Source organism: Wasmannia auropunctata, unplaced genomic scaffold, assembly GCF_000956235.1.
Source record: "Wasmannia auropunctata unplaced genomic scaffold, wasmannia.A_1.0 LD335828.1, whole genome shotgun sequence".
Lineage (NCBI taxonomy): Eukaryota > Metazoa > Arthropoda > Insecta > Hymenoptera > Formicidae > Wasmannia > Wasmannia auropunctata.
In genome coordinates, this window is record NW_012027062.1 from 1,328,149 (window position 1) to 1,334,148 (window position 6,000).

The window sequence follows — 6,000 nt, forward strand, 5'->3', positions numbered from 1 at the left end:
GTTTCCGAAAATTGATTTTGTCAAATTCTCAGAGAATACTATCGACGGGATATAAATACATCTCGTTTCTGTACAGTTACGATGAGAGATAGCAGGAGTGTCTGTTGGTTTTGTCATCTAGCTCATTAATACCGTATAACGAACCTGGGGACAACCCTCCTGTTTTCTCTGCGTGTGCCACCCCTACGACTTTTCTGTCGCGTCGAAACGGAGACGGGGATGGCGGCGCGTGGAAATTGAATCGCATTTTAATGTATTTTGTCACCGAACGTAAACACTTAGCATTATCTTGGCTTTTATCACAGGAAATTGAGTCAACAAATGTTAATTTGCCTGATTAAACGACGAGCTATTTTAATTATATAACACGTCTTTGAAATACGTACGCCTCGGTTAGCAAAAGTGATGACATGAGATTAGCTATATAACTTGTAGAAGCTTTTGAATACGTACTATCCTCGTTGAGCCACCCACAAGAACTATATTATGGATCTTTCCCTTATCCATTTTAGTGTCATGTAGCACCTTCTCTACAGTGCTTTTAAACAAATCCTGGTTTAGTTCCTCGAAACGAGCACGTGATCGAAGTGCAAAAGTGATGCCACATCCAGTAAAACATCAATTTCGAAGTTGACCTGCGTAGAAGAAGATAAACTTCTTTTCGCATGTTCACAGGCAGTTTTCAGTGATGAACAGTTCACTTATTCTTCATCAAATCTTTCGTGTATTTTCTGACAAATTTTTGCACAAAATGTGTGACCAGATGGTTAAATTAAATTAAAATCTTCTCTACCAAGATGACTATCACCAGCTGTTATTTTAATCTTTATTAGCAAACATTATATCCATGAAATGTAATAAATTTTATTACCTCTCATTAGAATCTTTTTTAATATAAGCAGTTTAAGTATTATATGTAAGCAAAAGATATATATTTCATCAAAATAAGATATTAAATAACTCTACTGCTCGTATTATTATTCAGTGTAAATATATTATTTACATTGAATATTATTTATATTATTACATCACAAAAATTTGAGTGTCATTTTTAGATATGCCTATAGTGCGGATGCTTATTCTCTTATCAATGTGCCTTTTCCGAGGGACGCTGGTTTATTTCAAATATGCCATCATCAATAGTCAGTATCGATACGTCAAAAGCACCACCGCCGAGATCGAAGATTGTTCCTTTCACCGCGACCCTTTTTGTCGAACCCGTAAGCGATGGCGGCTGCGGTCGGTTCGTTAATGATCCTCAGGACGTTCAGAGCAGCGATAGTGCCCGCGTCCTTCGTAACCTGACGTTGAGAGTCGTTGAAGTATGCCGGCACCGTGATCGCAGCATTCGCGATGGCCGTGTCCAAGTTAAGCTTCCTTCATCTTGGTCAAAATCATCGAGATCTCTTCGGGGAAGAAAGATTTCGCTTCGCCCTTGTAATAATACGAGTAATTAATGGAGCGGTACGAGGATGAAAAACATTCGCCAGGATAAAACTTATGAAGGAAAGAACGCGCTTAGTCAGTACGATCGATCCGGTTCTTTGCGCGGCACGAGTATTTTTTTTTCCTCTTTCATTAGACGCGTATATCAGAACGGGATTTTCCTCGCCATTTATATACGTAATTAATGCGCTTGCTTTATATTGCTGTCGGATTTTTACTCATTGTCATTGATGACTGTGAAGGGCCAATGCTTGATCATGCCAAATGGCATCGATGAGTCTTCAAATTTTTTATCGTTTAATCTTTTAGGGTCTATAAAATTGTATATATTTAAGTTCTTCTTGCACTCATCACGTATTTAGATTATTATTAATTCTAATAACAAGTGAATTTACAGCATATGTGCACAACAATGCGAAAAAATTTCTACATATAGAATTATCAAATTATTTTTAGAAATTTAAAATTGTAACGGATAAGGCTCTTACGAATAAACAATTCGAATATCAAGAAGAAGCGTTAAAGAGCCAAAAGCAGCGTGAACTTTGCTATGTGATTATAATTTTAACATAAATAAATTAAGAATAATCGACAAAATACAATACAAAAAACAATATAAAAAAAACCTCTGACGTTTCGACCCTAAATATGTGGTCATCTTCAGAGAGGTAGGCGGTAACGCATTATATAAAAAACATAACTTACATATTATTCATATCTTATTATAAATACTATTCGCAACGGTAACAATCAAGATGGTATTAATCGGCTTAGAGGATCCTGGCTTAGTCCTTTCATTTTTGTGATGTCCTCTAGTATTTATAATAAGATACGAATAATATGTAAGTTATGTTTTTTATATAATGCGTTACCGCCTACCTCTCTGAAAATGACCACATATTTAGGGTCGAAACGTCAGAGGTTTTTTTATATTGTTTTTTGTATTGTATTTTGTCGATTATTCTTAATTTATTTATGTTAAAATTATAATCACTTAAGCAAAGTTCACCCTGCTTTTGGCTCTTTAACGCTTCTTCTTGATATTCGAATTTTTAGAAATATTTTATTAAATAAAAAAACATATATATATATGTATATAACGATATGTATGTATAAAATTTGTTCGCTATTTTTTTAAATAAAATTCTAAATAGAGATTGAAGATAAACCTTTGTCTTTCTTTTTTCTCTGCTGTACTCTCTTTCAGAATTAAATATACGGTTTTATCGTAACGTTGGTCGACTAAATTGTGTCGAGATGTAGCCCTAATTGGAGGCGGACGTGAGTCCAGCTAAGACAACCACTCCGAAAGGAAGCGGTTGCGGCTATTATCAGCATCATAAACACAGTCTGTTACGGCGGACTAGCCGTATCCCAGGTCCGTATACGAGCGATAGTAGATTTCGAAGCAGCGAGTCGATTTGGCGGCGCCGAAACGAGCGCATTACCGACTTCGCCGGTAGTTCCGGCGATTCCCTTCTTCCCTTGTTCTAACAATGGTGAAATACCGCAGCTGCGAGCAGAAACAAGAACAAAAACAACGGATACATTGGGTAAACTACGCGCGCGCTCACTAGCAACCTTGCCAAATCGCTTGATCTCGGCGCATACTGTTAAAATTTTATTCGCGGTTGTTGCCACGTGAGACTAATCGTATTCGAATTTTGTCAAAATAGGATGCTTGTACGGTTCGCACAAAAAGCACAAAATCGGGGACAAATCTAGCCGACGCAAGTCTATGCAAGAGAGCTCATAAAATATCGTATTGGTGGGATTTATGGTTAAATTCTTTGTATCGCTGATCAATTATTTGATCTTCGTGAACACGAATGTACAATTCGACGCGTGATGTGGTTTCCTTGATCGTTTCCTTGAGCGATAATCTCCACCTTGCAATGATGAAATACCCCGATGCAGGAATAGGTCGTGGCCAAATCGATGCCGACCGCCCCCGATGCTGTCATTGCGGACCTGAAATTTTGGGATGCAGCGACGTGGACTTGATCGTTGAATCGCGGTTCCGTTGTTTCGTAACGTCCCCGGCGTTGTCTATTGTCCTGTCAATTTCGGGCCTTCGCCGTTCCAAGCATCATAATTACAGCAATGAATTATGTAGGAATTGCAATGAGAGCCGATTGCACTCAATATTAACACTTATCGGTTAGATAAAATTTCCATTTACGATTACATTACGGATAAAAACTCTTATTTGTTAAGAGAAATGATATTTTCTAATCATCTGGTTTTCGCTCGAGATATTGAACATTCGATGCCACGTATCAATCTTGCCGATCAGTCCGTGTTATTGCGTTCCGTTGATTGCTAACAACATTTTAATTATCAGATATTCGATTAACAATTAATATGACAAGCACAGAGGGTTGATTAAAATGTTGATTGCGATGCCGGCGACCAATTACACAATGCTTTGCTGCAGAAAGTGAAGCGCGATAGAAAAACGAGCGCAAGATAAACGTAATTTTAACAATCTGCACATCTTAAAATCCCGTCCGCATGACAATTTTGAAAGCGACCAGAAGATTTGATATGAATCATAACGTACGTAAATTCGACACGTGACACGTTGACTCCCTCACTATCGTATAATCTGAAGAGGGTCGAATACGTTCGTGACCAGCGTCGTGAACCGAATGACGAACGAAGGGCGACGATCATGCAGCCTACCCCTTTTATGACATCATAATAAAGTTCCGATATGGCCCAACTTTTTTCTGCTCTCGGTGATGACGAGATATTACGGCCTCTTTCTTTTCATCAAATTCTTTTTTTTTCTCCCTTTGCCATTGATTGTTGTAACTTTTTTTTAGTTCAAATAAATACAAAATCGAATTCAAAAATACTGTAAAATTGGAATATATTTATTTCTGTCATAAATATATGATATGTAAATAAAAAGATTTTGTGAAATGCAATCTCGAACATATTAACCAGATTACACTACAAATGTAGTATAAAAATTTGTGATAGATTTTTGTGATATAATATTAATCAAATCATTACTTTGTAACTTTAAAAGAATATATCTTCATTGTATTTTAAAATAAGAGAGAGAGAGAGAGAGAGAGAGAGAGACCTCTGAATTTGAAGCTATATATATAACAAAGTAATCTATCCTGATTACTGACATAATCGAAAAGCACTCAATACAAGAATACTAAAACTTAGCAACTCTTAATAAAGATTACCTTTTTATAAAAGCATTAAGACTTATTGTTAGTAAAACACGCATGATGATATAGATCGCGATCAAGACGGAAGGCTCGAAGTAGCTTTGCGTCTTCGTTACTTCAGCCTTCTTACCTTGAACGCCAAGCTGGAGAACATAGCCGATCGATTATCGCTTAACCGAGTTAATTCGGGAACGTGTATCGTGCTTACGTTCAGAATACGGGTACACGAACGCGTATGCCAAGAGATCCGCCCTAAACTGGTCCGCCGCCGGCACGGAGGGGGTTTAAACGAGACGCCCGCCAGGACGATAAATCCAGCTACGTGGAAAACAATGAATGGCTTCGCGGAGTGTCGTGTGCTCTTAATAATTCGCTTACGCCGACGCGACGTCAGCGTACGGGACGCGGATGAAACTACGCGAGAGATAAGGAAATAAGAAGAGAGAAAGGAAGACGTGCGCGCAGAGAGGAACACGAGAGGAGGAAGGCGGTGAAAGTGTCTGCTAAGTTTCGCCCCACGGAAGCGACGCGAAGTAGACGTGCGAGGTGCACGTCGAGAATGACGAAGAGAGTTGAACCGAATATCGAGATTGGATCGAGGGGCCCGATCCCTCGTAAATATGTCGTCAGATCGGTAAACAAGGGCGCATGAACCCGGTACAAGCCACATTTCCACGCTCGGCGTGCGGCACACGTATATATACGCACCATGGAAGCGGAAGCGGTCGATGGTCGTGGTCGTGGTCGTGGTCGTGGTCCCGCACAGACCGGGGATTTAAGTCTAGAAAATTTATCGTTCCGCGAGGAGGCGGACAGAAGCGACGAAAGGGATGACATGGGGAGGTGCGTGGCGTCGGTGAGAGGACGCGGAAGTGAACGTGGAGGAATAAAGAAGAGATAAAGAGGAAACGGTAGGTGAGAGAGTAAAAATATAGAGGAAAGAGCGAAATACTCTGGTGGACGATTCAAAATCAGTCGTCTCTCGATTCTCCCTCCGATTCCTTGCTGCGATTCAACGACCGATCTCCGGTATGTGAGGCTGGTTACCAATTTCGTAGTCCGCGATGCTCGTTTCTAGGCGCGATCGTAACTATAGATGCCTTCGACTCGAGCTAGCAATCATCAAACGGTTTCCGATACAAACGCGCGTAACATGCAGTGATTAAAGGCTATTCAGCGCATCGATTCAAAATAGCTAGGATGTTTTACACAAATGACTATAGTTGAAATATAAATATCTAAACATAAGCTAAAATAAATTAATATTTCGTTATGTAACACAATTGTAATAGTAAAAAAAATCTGTAAAGCTTATTTTTCTCATAACGTATTTTACGAACACACACACACACACACACACACA

The 6,000-nt window shown here is 39.2% G+C and overlaps 1 pseudogene; it reads right to left on the reverse strand.

Moving 5' to 3' along the window:
• Window positions 1-6,000, reverse strand: part of LOC105456023 — a 60,479-nt pseudogene that overhangs the window by 160 nt on the left and 54,319 nt on the right.